This window comes from Sciurus vulgaris (assembly GCF_902686455.1).
Source record: "Sciurus vulgaris genome assembly, chromosome: 10".
Classification (NCBI taxonomy): Eukaryota; Metazoa; Chordata; class Mammalia; order Rodentia; family Sciuridae; genus Sciurus; species Sciurus vulgaris.
The window spans coordinates 138,104,184-138,117,999 of record NC_136470.1 but is presented as its reverse complement, the minus strand read 5'-3'; the positions used below and the strand labels follow the sequence as shown (position 1 = coordinate 138,117,999).

The 13,816-nt window shown below is 42.7% G+C and overlaps 1 long non-coding RNA gene across 1 annotated transcript in view; it reads right to left on the bottom strand.

Moving 5' to 3' along the window:
• Positions 1-13,816, bottom strand: part of LOC306637828 — a 41,446-nt gene that overhangs the window by 25,983 nt on the left and 1,647 nt on the right. The gene's annotated exons all lie outside the window — the stretch shown is intronic.

Here is a 13,816-nt window from a genome sequence, read left to right as displayed (position 1 = left end):
CAGGTCAATTTGACCAGCTTAATCTTAGATACCCAGCAAAACAGTTAAAACCAAAATATAGCCATTCTTGGGCATTTAAAGGAAATAATAGTTAAATGTAACTTAAGATGTACACTTGTACTAGCCCACTAGAATAAAGACTGGAAGCTACAAATGAAAGATTCTTCAGCAAATGTGCCTGATAACTATCAAGAGAAACCGCCAGAGTCAGAAGTTTTAGTCAGTTTAAGACCTTCCTAAGCTACACAGGTATGATTATCTAGCCCTAAGTAACAGAAGTATAGAGATCTCTACTAAACACAGGTTATACCAATAAAGGGATATTTTACAAAATCAGGTGACATTAAGTAGCTTAACTATATTTTCTGGGGACATAAATGACATTGAGTTAAATGTTGTGTTTACATTCCTGATAATCTGGACAATGTTAAAGTCCCCAAATAAAGGCCTTGTCCTCTCCAGCCTTTGCTAGGCCTAGTTATGGGAACAATTTCTCAGTTCTTCCACCTCCTGGTGAGAGATTGACTTCTGTCATTTTCATGATACTCAGTGGCATGTTTCAGATGCTGCAACATTTACTTTGTACTAATCTCATTTCAGTACTCATGTCTTTTTGTTCTTCTATCATAGAAGCACCCACCCCCAGGTGACTTTACAACCTGCTCTTCCCCAACCAGGCTTCTTCCTGGGACCCCTCGATTGACCCGATTTTTAGAAAAGGAACTCCAAGCTGCTTGCCCCACGCCACCCACTTCCAGCTCGAAGAAGTCAGAGCGGTCATCGACCTCCTTCCCCAGCAGCATGGAGTTCCTAAGATTAGAGGGGGGAATGAAGCCAGAATTGGGAACAGGTAGTTAGTGTAGAAATAGGGGATCGGGTCAAATCGAGGAAATGGAGGCCATAAAATCATCTGCCTCTGGAAGTTGGAGACTGCCCCTGGAAGAATGAATGTCAAGGATCTCCGGAGCCCATTGATTACCAAATTTACCTGCCTTTATCAAGGACTGCAAGCCAGGAGCTGCTAATTAATGCCCCCTGGGCCCTTACCTGCCTGAATCACCCTGGCCCTCCCCCTGCCCATGGTTTTTCACTTAATGCAAAACCAGGCCTAGTCATGTAGGCAGGAAAGAGAGATAAGCGGGGGGGAGAGAACTGGAGAACAAAAGAGACTTTAACCTATAAAAGATGTAGGGTGCGCTCACTTCTTGGGACTTTAGAACATCAGCCATGGCCCCCTTCTTACTGCCGGGAGAAGTCTGTATTATTAGCTTTAAATAAAACCTGCTTAATATGCTTGCCTTGGCGTGCTTCTCTAGTGTTCAATCTTCAACATTAGAAGGAGCAGAACTCGGCACCGGTAAACGGCGGTATCAGCATTAGAAAAAAGGAAATGCGGAGACGCACGGGGCCAGGGCAGAGTTAGCACCGTTTCTATCAAGACGGGAATCGTATTCAGGATTCTTATCAAACTTTTACTTTGTCATATCTGTCCTGTCTTCTATATGACATTATCAGCTTCCCGGAGATTTTATTAATTTTTGTTTTGTTTTTCCACTCATCTCTGATTATATTAATCCTTAGTCCTTACTCCTCACTAACTCCACCTCCTGGGGCTTTGTGCAGTCTCTTGCCTATAGCAGGTACTTGTTGTTAAATGAGATGCTATTAAAAGCGAAGTCCCTGAAGGGCTTGCCCCTTTCTGTGGGACTGCTCTGCTTGGAGGCAACACCCCTTCTGAGTGGCTTGACTTTGCCTGGGCAGAACCCATGCTCCACTCTGAAGGCAGAGCTACATAAGGAGCGACAAGGAGCTGGAGTCTGTGGCAAGATAAGTGCAGGAGCAGAAAGTTAGCATTTAGAAACTTACAGCAGCTTGTTTTGCCTTAGACCCAAGTATATGATAATTTCTGTAGTAATTCCTTTTTTATTGTATTTGACAAAAGTAAGAAAAATGGAAAACCATTAAAAACAGATCTGGTTGTAAAAGAGACTGAATTTGCACTTCCTCCCCCATCAGAAATCATGAATGGCCTTCATGCTGAGAGGGAGGCTGGGAGGTACGCCCCTCCCGACTGTTTATGCAATCCATTCCTCCACCTCTAAACACCCTCTTTTGGTATTCTAAGTTCTAAAGAAAGCCCTCCATAATACCTGCTCTTCTCTTCAGATAGAAAGACAACATTTATCTAAAAGGGAGCCACAGATGCTGCCCCAGGAAGTCCCGGCTCCTTTTGATGCGATAAGTTGGCTCCAGGGGCTGAAACCTGCAAAACACCTGTCAAACTGCTCAGGCCAGGCCTGGGAAGGAGGCGGAAGCTGTCAAACTGCCGTCTTTTGTCCTAATGCCCCTCCTTCTCTTAAAAGTTGTCCTAGTCCTAGAGCTTCTCAGAGATGGAACATTTGAAATAATGGGGCATCTCCATCTTCCTTCAGAGCTGGCTTCGGGTAAAACCAACCTGACTCCAGATATTTCTGGAGCAGAGAGCTTATGGCCCAGTCTTTCCTCCTGGGGAGTGGTCAGGGGTCCCGAGCTACCCAGTAAGTTATTCTCTGTGGAAGTGAGAAGCCCCGCTTGAACGAGTCTGCTTTGGGTGTTTTATCAAGATGATCTTTGGGGTTCCCCGAATTTGGGGTCATAATTTTACCATGTTTGTACAACATTGTGATTCTTTTGTGTTTCAAACAGACCTTTTATTTTTATCTGAATTTATTTTTAAAATATAATTCTCCCACAACACAAAAGGAAAACCAGCAGCAAGGGCCACGAACAGAAGTTAAATATAAAAGTAAATGCAACACAAGTAAAGCAAAAATAAAAAATTCTAGCCAGAAATCTGCCCCAAATTCCAAGCCTGTGGCCTGTTAAAATAGTGATATTAATAATAATGGTAATGAGCATGAATTTCAAAGGCTGTTAAAGATCTCTTAGCTTAACTGAGACCCCCTCCTTGGTGTAATCAGGAAAGAGAATTAGAGAGCTAACAGCTTTCTCACCCGTGGTTCACTGGCATTTCCTGCCCTGCTGGAGTGCAATGCAAAACCATCTCTGAGTGCCAGCTGGGGATCCAGCCCATGGAAACACCAATACGCTGTCTCCCAGCCTGGCAAAGCAGGCCAAGTGAAATAGGTGGCATTTCCAGAGGCTGAAAGAGTCTTTAAAGAGCCGTGTTCAAGTGTTCACAGTGCTTCTCCAGGAACAGGGGTGCGAACAGGACCACAGAAGCAAGGACGCAGACAGGCCACTTCACATTTGCAATGGAAAAGAGCAGCGGGCAGCTGCGTGTGCAGCGTGGCTGCAGCCTTCCTACAGGCTCCCTCTGCCTGGGGGCGACCGGTCTTTTCAGGAGTGTGGGCAGAGGGGGAAGGGAGAACTTCCATAGGTTTCTGAGGTTCCCAGCAGGGTAAGTGTCAGCTCTGCAAATCTGGCCTGGACTGCTTAGCAGTCCTTTCTGAGGTTGGGGGCTCAAGAATTTGCCAGAAACAAAGTTGGAGCAGGGTGTGAGGGGCACTCCTGCAGCGGCCCTGAGCTAAAGGGACCCCAGGACAGTCCAGTTGTCCTTCCTGACAACCAAGCTAGCTCAGGAGCCTGAGAGTGTGGGGAGGGAGCTGCATCTGGAGTGTCTCCCTCATTCTGGTCAGGGGTCCTCTCCCCTCCACTTCTTTCCTCCTCTCCCCCAGTCCTGCCTCTGCTGGTAGCTGGCTGGAGGCGGCTCCTTTATCTAGAGTTTCTCTCCCACTCCACAAGCTCAGCAAGTGGAGCTGACAGCACTCCAGGGGACTCCTGCCATTTCCTCAGTCTCCAGGGAGATGCTCCTGAATGAAAGGATCTAAAAGAGGAACACACACGCTCCTGTTCTCTCTTCCACCAGAATATTTTCTGCTCTGGGCTCCCACACACAACAGCCTCATTCTCCTGAGACGTTCCTCTCCTTCCTCATCCCCCTCCCTCTGCTACCACCCCACCCTACACACACACACCCTGCAGTTTCCACACTATTAACCTCTAGGGATGGGACAGCCCTAAACAGAGGAGCGACTAGATCTTTATCTACCTGGAGATGCTGCCTCAACCTCAATATGGAAAGACCCAGGGCTGCTGGAGAGGTGCTGCTGGGGTCCTAGCTCTCTTCCCACCCTGTTTCCTGCCCCAGCTCCACCCGCATCTAGGAGCCAAGCTGACAACTCACTGCAGGGCTAATGCTGGGAGCTCACAGTCACAGTAATGGCCCCTCTCCCCTCCCAGGCTCTGCTCTTCCATCCCCCATGCCAGTTTGGGAGACTGCATCTGACTTTTCTATTTTTGCTGTTTTTGTGACGGATGTACTGCTAAGGGTGGACACTGAGGTGTTCAAAATAGATAAACTTGGTTTAAACAGTATTTAACTACCTTTCCAAATGCTTCAGATAGTCCTCACCTCATCATGCTAAGCCCCAGAGTAAAAATGATGTAGACTAGAGTCAGGACCAGTGTGCAATGGGCATGCAACATGAGCACGAAATAAACCTTTGTTGTTATAAACTGGAAGCCACTCTGCTTCTGGGGTTGCTTGTTATCACTGTAAACCTAGCCCATGCTGACTGACGTGTGATAATGCTGTTCACCATCAGTCCCCTTTTCCTTCTTTATTCTTCTACTATAAGTCCTTGCACTTCCTCATGGGGGGAAATAAAACTTGAGGAAAGATGAGAGCAAAGGCGTTGAGAAGTTTTGCTGCTGGTGATGGTAGGACCAGACACGGAGAGAGGTCATCTTCGCAGACTCAGGATTGAAAGCAGAGTTTCTGAAGATTCTAAGTGTTGCAGCTGATGCATGGAGGTTTGGCTGGCTCTTGCTGAAAATCTACACAACACAAATACATGACACAGAACAGATTCCCAATTTACTCCTATAATCCATGGAGAAGGGAGATGAGTGAATCCACATCAAGTTAGGAAGCCAAGGGCTATGGGATGCGTGTAAATAGACAACAGCCTGCTGAAGCCCTGAAGTCTGCTAGAGCCGTGAGAATCCTCGATTTGCTAGCTCTGCCTTAACCCAGACACAATAATCAGTCCTTTGTGTCAGGGGTACCATTGAACTATTTTTCAGAGTTCCTAAAACTCTTAAAATCTAAAAAGTTTCAGTAGTTTTTGTTGGATGTTATTTTTAGAATTTTCTCCTAAGTGTAAGTAAGGTATAATTTGTGAGTAATATAGTATGTTAGCTTCTTTCAAAAGATTCTGACTTCTGTTTCTGACCATGCTGGAGTAAATGGGTCGGGAACACCCTGCGACCCTAAACAAAATGTACTAACAGCCACTAGCACTCCTGAACGCTGGCAATGCAGGGCTCTGCACCCTGGGATAAGGGACTGGCTGCCTCTCTGGCACCTTTCAGACAGTGGTGGGGTATGGCCAAGCAGACTCTGACAGCCTCGCTGACTTTAACAGATGGAGATCAGAGTTTTAGGAGGTGGTGGCAGTTGAAACTAGAAGAGCAAATTTCCAGAAAGGAGAGTGCTCTGAAGAGAAAAAGATTCAGAAAATTGTGTGAGTTGTCCTTGAGACTCTTGCGGAGTAACTAGTAAATGGAGGGTCCTGGTGGCATCTAACTGCAGAGTGTCAAAATGCATGGCATGAAACTAAACAGCTACATGAAAAACAGACACACCCACAGCTACAGTCAGAGATTTCAATACTTCTCAAGAATAGGGCAAGTGACAGCAAATTGGTAAGGGCACATAACACTTGAAAGACACTGCCACCAACTTGATTTCATTGATACTCGTAGACTCTTCTGCACAATGTCAGCAGAAGACACATTCTTGTCCAGTGCACATAGAACAATCATCGAGATAGAACATATGCTGGGCCATTAAAGCAAAGTTCAAATTGAGATAGTTCAGAGCACATATTCAATCACAGGGAATCTAACTGGAAATCAGTAACAGAATGACATCTGAAAAGTGGTTAAAAACTTGGAAATTACACTACACATTTCTAATAATCTATGCATCAATGAACAAACACAGTAAATTAGAAAATGCTTTCAACAGAATGAAAATGTGCAATATGTCAAAATTTGTGGGGAGGAGCAAAGCAATGACTAAATGGGAGATTTATACCTTACAGGGTTTTATTAGCAAAGAAGAAAGGTATAAGGTCCACAGTCAAAGCTTTTCACTTAAGAAGTGATAAAAAGAAAAATTAAACCAAAGTAAGCAGAAAGAAGAAAACAACAAGGACAAGACCAGAAGTCAATAAATAAACCACAAACAAAAGAGAAAATCAAGGAATTGAACACTGGTTCTTTGACCAGATCAGTAACATAAATAACTCTGTAGTCAGACTGATCAAGGAGAAGGATGCCCCCACTAGAGACACCAAGCAGGGACATCACTATGAAAAGGGGTTGAGAGATGAAGAATGTATTCCTTGTGCTCTGCCCAGAGAGCTCCAGTGGAGAATCTCATCAAACATTAACAAAATAATAGTAACATCAATTCTACATAAAGTTCTCCCCAAAATAGAGGAGGCACATTTCCCAACTTCTTTGCAATTCTAGCTCTACTCTGATACCAAACCTGATAAAGACATGGCAAGAAACAGATCACTGACTAAAATCAACCTCGTAAACATAGAAGCAAAGATCCTTAGCAAATTCTGGAAACCATATCCACTGCTAAGTGAAAGCTTTCTGTATAAGGTTTATCTCAGGGAAATGAGATTGATTTGAAATTCAAATATAGATTAATGTAAGTCTCCATATTAACAGAATAAAGAACAATACTGTATAATCATCTCGGTAGATACAGAAGGGGCATTTGGCAAACGCTGCAATTATGATACGGTTTCTCCGCAAATCAGGAATAGAAGGGAACTTCTTCAACCGGATAAAAGGCATCTACGAAAGTCTGCAGTTGTCATACTCAATTCTAAAATACTAGATGAGTAAGCAGGAGATATTCTTTGTAACCTTGGGATAGGCTAAGAGTTCTTAGAACAAAAATAAGGATAGCCGGGCGTGGTGGTGCATGCCTGTAATCCCAGCAGCTGAGGCGGCTGAAGCAGCAGATCATAAGCTCAAATCCAGTCTTAGCAACTTAGTGAGGCCCTAAGCAACTCCGCAAGACCCTGTCTCTAATTAAAAAAAAAAAAAGGGGCTGTAGGGATGTGATTAAGTACCCCTGGGTTCAATTCCCAGTACCAAAAAAAAAAAAGGACTAATTATTAAAGCATGATGAATTAGACTGCAGCATCAGAATGAAAAACCTCTGTGCTTACACTAGATTAGGGAAATGAATGCACAAGTAACTGGTTGGGAGAAAATATTTGCAAAATACGCATTTGACAAAAGACTTGTATTTGGAATACATTAGAAATAAGCACAATATGTAGTAAGTAGCCAATGCAATAGTAAGAAGATAAAGCAATCCAGCAGAACAAGGGACAAATGATTTAAACATATTTTATAAAGGAAGATACATGAATGAAAAGATGCCCAATATCACTAGTCTTAAACGAAGTGCAAATGACTACTACTACGGCAACCACACAAACCATCAGACAGGCTGAACTGAAGGCCCCCACGGCCGCTCCGCTGTGGGCGGGCCTCTGGAGCAACCAGACTCTCATGTTCTGCCGTGGGAGTGTGTACCGTGTTGAAAAAGTGCGTGATCATTCCACAGTTCACCACTAAACAAATACTCATTCAGCATCCACCATAAATGTAATTCCATGCCAGAAATCAGAAATGAAGAATGTGAGATGAGCAAGGGTGAACAGTGGAGACAGTGGCCCATTTCTAAATCTGTGCCTATCAAGAGTTGCTATTCAGAATGGTGGAAAAGTTTTGGCAACAGTGATGGTTACTAATGCCACTGAATTGTATACTTAAAATGGTTAAAAGGGCCTATTTTATATTATATGCATTTTACCACAATAAAACTAAAAGTTTACATGTACCCAATAGCGGAAAAAGTTGTATAGCTTTGTATTCCAGCTTTGCGGAGACTAGTATTTCAGAAAAGTCAATATGGCTGCTTCTTCTTGTCGGTGGCTAAAATGTGGAGGAACACTGAATTCATTTGTAAAGTCATTTAAGTTCTTCAAATGGGGGTGTCTGTGAACATCATGATAGGGAAAAAAAAGTAAAATTCAGATCTGTCCTGGTATGCTAAATTAGGTATGCAAAATGGTTGATCTATCAAGCATTTGTCTAGTAAGATAAAAGTGTAACCAAATCCACTACAGCTTGCTTCCCACACAAAACTGTAAAAATATAAAAGGTTCTGCACCTATTAGCAAAATTATGAATTGAAATATCTTAAGTTCCGGTGTTAAGTTGCTCAATAAATGTATGACTGACTTTCCTCCTCTTTACAACTTATATAACATTATTTGCTGGCATATCTTGAATACCTTTATAGAAACACTGATTTTGCTCATAATGGTCAATTTCAGGAAATGTTCTCAAAAGTGACAGCTTGAAAAGCAACATTAGTTTAGTTATTTCAGGCATTTTTAAGCACATGGATGAGTGTTCGTTTATGTATATAAAATATTTACATATTCCTCCTTCCCTTGACAGAAATTACTTCTTGAGAACATATGGTGTCTAAAATGATTCAAATTCTATAACAAGCTCAGCGGAAGCACAGAGCACTGTGTGGTTAAATCAGCTTTGGCTAAAATGCAGTTTTACTTCCTACCAGGAAGGCAGGCTGAAAGGATACGTGATACTTCTACTAAGAAGAAAAGTTCTGTTCATTTCTCTCCTCTGCATCTCTCCTTCCTGATGCACAGCAATCCCTTGAGCAAAGAGGTGCGTCAGATTCCGGGGCAGCATCTGCCATGATAGACGGCTGTCTGCTCTGTATTCTGGCTCATAGGAAACTATCAAAACTTTGATTACCTTATTTTCAAAATGCCAGTATGATAAAATAGTTTCTCTAGTTCACTTGGAGAAACTATTTTCTTCATGAAGAAAAAGGATAAATAAACCACGTGCATTATTTTCTTTACAAAACACATGTACTAAACTTTGAGTAGACTACAAGGTGGGAGTTGGCAAGATATTCGAGGTATTTCAAAAGGCTCGGTGACACTTCTGTTGACACTTAAACGAATCTACCTGGCTGAACTTTTGGCTTGTCTTTTCATAAGATGTTAACTAAATGCCCTAATTAGGGGTTATATATGTCCACTTAGGTATTACATATGATTTAAAAATGGCAAATAAATTATTCCTTAGTGACTGTAATTTGTCTAGTAGACAAATGTGAAAATATGAGATCCCATAGGGAAAGTGGAAATGAAACAACTCCGTGGTGGCTGGACACGTTGGGAACCATGAGTCCACTGTGATCTCTTGGCATCTGGTCATATTCTGTGCCACTGCTGCCTGAGTGTTCATGATTTACTCATGATTCAGGTCCTTCCTTCTTCTGAAAGCATTTAAATCATCTCAAGCTAGCTAAATGCTGTTCTTTTAATATTTTGGCTTTTTTTTTTTTTTAAGTCTGCCAATGGAATGGTAGAATTCCTAAGGAAAAGAAGCACCAGTCTCAGGCATCCATACAAACATGCATTTCCTAGTGATTGGTTCCCCCTTGTCCTCCTTACTGTCTAGTTGGTTGCTGGTAGCATTTTCCAGTCATTTCCAAATCTATTTGTTGTACTCATTCAACAAATACTGAGAGCCTTCTATGTGTCAATCATTGTACTAAATGTCAAGTGTAATCAGGCAAAGAGAACATACTTTACAAAATGAGTAGGCAGAGAGTGCTCAGGAAAAGGGAACCATTTATGCAAAGCCCTGAGATGGGAAAGAGCTGGGCTGGTCCTAGGAACTGAAAGGACAGCAGGTTTAAGCTCTGTGGGCGAAGAGAACAGAATGAGATGAGCTTAGAGACATTAGCAAAAACCACATCATGTACAACCTCAGGAGGCTAAGAAGTTCTTAAAAGTTTACTCTGGGCAGGCACAGTGGTGCCCACGTGTAATCCCAGTGACTTGGAGGTTGAGGCAGGAGGATTGCAAGGCCAGCCTCAGCAACTTAGTGAGACCCTGTCTCAAAATAAAAATAAAAAGGGCTGGGAATGTAGCTCAGTGGTAGAGCATCTCTGGGTTCAACTCCCAGTACCCCCACAACACACACAGTTTACTCTTTGGTTGTTCTTAGTAGAGATATTGGAGCAGGGTAGGGATGACAGTAACAAGAAGCGTATCAGCGAGATCAGTTTGGAAGCTATCACCCGAATCTAAATGTTGACTTAAACCAAAGTGGTAGAAGGGGGATAAAGAGGAGTAGATGTATTTGAAATTTATTGCCCCAAACCATAGGACTTATGGATAGTTCAAATGTGAGAGATGAAAGAAGTTTCCGACTTAAATAAATTGGACAACCATTTACTGAGTGGTGAAAAACTTGGTAGTGTGACAGGTTAGGCTGAGAAACTTTGAAGGAAATCAAGACTTTGGTTAAAGGTAGTTTTGAGATGCCACAGGCCATAAGGGAGACAGCTATACCAAGTTAGTAATCACACGAGTCTGGTGTCTGCTAGAGATATAGTTTATCAGCATATGTTGATGGGACTTAAAGTGTCAGAAGAAATCCATATTTCTAGAGGTTGGTTGAAGAAAGGAGAATGCAAGGAAATAAAGAAGGAATGGTCAAAGAAGTAGAAGAGAAACCAGGATGTGGAATGATCCAGACACAGAGAAGAGTATGGGCAACTAAGAAGCAAACAGCTTGAATGTTGCTGAAGAATGAACAAAAGATGCACAAAGGGACTGGAGACCACCAGGGTCCCTGCGGGCCTTAGCTGGGAAGCTTCAGGAACAGGAAGGGTACTGGAGACAGACTGGAGAACATGGGGAGGTGAACATTTTGAAGCAGCACAAGCATACAACTCTCTTTGGGAGTTCTGAAGAGCAAAAGGAAGGAAATTCAAGGAGACAGATTTGGGGGAGGGAGACGGGATCAAGAGGATGGACTTAGTGAGACCCTGTCTCAAAATAAAAATAAAAAGTTCTGGGTAAAGGGAGCTCCTTTGCTGCCGAACAGCCAAGGGAAGACATTTACAGAACATGCCCTTTCAACTCACCCCATCTGCCCCTATGGTCCATGCTCAAGGTGCTGATATAACAGAGACTCAGCACACAACCTCTCCTACAGACACAAGTCCTGGAATCCTCAGTTGAGCTAGGAACCACTGGCTCCATACTGTCTCCAGAATCTCCAAGCCACTTGGTCCTTCATCTGGCCTTTGGGATTTTTTCCTGCAAGGTAAATTCTTCCAAGAAGCATTTCAGTGCCACAAAGTGTATCTTGATCTGGTAGCCAGTGGCAATTGAGCATGCCGGTGGGGACCACTGGAGACTGGGAAAGCCAAGTGACATACACTGTGTTTCTCTGTTCCTGCTCAAGTGGCACCTCACTTTTGCTTGATTCTGTAGATTTTGCTAAATAAATCAGGACTTTAATCTCTCCAGGGGTCAGCTAGTATGGTTTCTTAGCCATTCTGTGGTCCAAGACTTTCCTTTAATATTGGAAGAAGAGGAAAATCATGAATGCCAGAGGCAGCGGGAAGATTTTGGGAGGTAGGGTCCATTATGTATGATTGCAGAGAAGTTTTCTCAGCACTTTTTTGTGGACTGTTTTAAGATTCCTCAGGCGATAGTTTTTCTTTTGGGAGTAGCATGCAGGTATATTTCACAGGTTTCCTTTGTTTTTCAAAACAACTAACATAGCTACTCAAATGATCTACCAATCTTATTTGAATGGACTCCTTGAAGAATACTAGGTGTGGAAGGCAGGCCCACTCCAGAGGAGGACATGAAGACTACTGTTCTCAGCTTTAGCACACTGGGGGGCAATGGGATTTTCTCTTTTTTGATGACATCCATTGGCACCCACAGGGCTTCTCTATCCTGAGAGTGCTTGTAAGTTCAATAAAAAGGGAGCAAGACACAAAACGGGCAGCACACAGGAGAGATGCTGTATTAACTATCATCACATGAAGTTCACACTTCACTGATAGAATTTCCGGGTGCAAATCACTACATAATTATGAGCAGTGACACAGTCACTTCTTTCACACTCTGTCAGTGACTGGTCACTGTTCAGGTAAGGCACAGACAGCAAAGCATGTAGTTGTGTGACCTCCTTGTCTTCCAGTGATCAAAACATGTCACGTGACATTTTATAAACAGGAATCTTTGAAATAGGAAATTGGCCAAAAAAAGATGAGTGTGCAGGGAAAAAAATGAAAAGTAGTAAGATTGAAGGTGAAATTGAAAAAATATAAATGCAGTTACAGAACAGCAGCTGATGAGGGAACACAGGCCATGCTGCCTTTAGAAGAGACTGCACGCGGCCAGGGGAACTCCATGAAGGAGAGCTCACCAACGGCAGGAGAACAGGCGGCCCACAGGACAAGATGTCCCAGAGGAGGTGACATCAGCAAAGAGCTCCAGAGAAACATAAACAGACTGACAGAATGAAAAGATCTCCTTAGGGACAGTTCACAAAGTTAAAGTGTAAAGGATAAAATAATGCAGGTGAGTCCAGACAGAACAGCGGGTGGTGGTTTGTAAAGGCACAGAAAAGATGCTCCCCCAGGTGGCAAGTGTCAAGGTTGGAGGCAGCCACTCTGCTCAAACTACTCCCACTCCTAGTTAGGCTTTTCATGGTGAAATGTAAACACTAAGTCTGCAATTAGTTTTACTTTTTTTCCCCATTTTTCTACATTTATAACTGACCAGAGAGAGTTTTTTTGTTTTTTGTTTCTTCTTTTAACCAGGGCTGGACCCTGGGCACTTAACCAATGAGCCACATCTCCAGATATTTTTATGTTTTATTTTGAGAAAGGGTCTTATTAAGTTGCTTAGGACCTTGCTAAGCTGCAAATGCTGGCCTTGAAATTGCAATCCTCCTACCTCAGCCTCCCAAGCCACTGGGATTACAGGCAGGAGCATGTGTGCCTGGCAGAAAGAGAGTTCAATGTTTTGACAAAGATTTTTGAAGATCAAGAAAAAATTATAATTTTTCCTACTGATTATTAAGATCACTTTGTGGTTTCACTTTGCATGGTCATTTTTATGGCCCTGTATTTCTTTTTTTTTTTTTTTTTTTTTTTGTGGTGCTGGGGATTGAACCCCGGGCCTTGTGCTTGCAAGGCAAGCGCTCTACCAACTGAGCTATCTCCCCAGCCCTGGCCCTGTATTTCAATGCTAATTTATAGTCCTGCAAAGTCAGAACTGCACACATATGCATGTGCATCTGTGAAGACAGATATACCTGAACCATCTGAAAGTTCTCTACATGTAAAATGATGCTTCTTCCCTCAATATTTCAACATGTACCTCTGTCTTTTAAGAACAAGGACTTTCTCCTACATGATAAGAATACCTCTCTTATGCTCAAGAAATTTAACATTCAATGGGGCAAGGTGGTGCATGCCTGTAATTCTAGCAACTCGGGAAACTGAGGCAGGAAGATCGCAAATTTCAAGCCAGACTCAGCAACTTATCGAGGCCCTGCCTCAAAAACAAGGTGGGGGCTAGGGATGTAGCTTAGTAGTACAGCACCCCTGGTTCAATCCCCAGGACCAAAACAAAAAACAACAAAATGTGACATTCCTATTATCATGTATCTAATATTCAGTAATATGCAAATTTCCCCAATTGTCTGAATGACACACATCTTTTGAAACATGGAGTATCTAAATAAAGACCAGACATTGCCTTCAGTTTCCTGCAGTCTGGAATAACTCCAATATCTTTTTTCTCCTTCCCACAACATTGAAATTTTTAAAAAGTTCTGTAGAATGTCC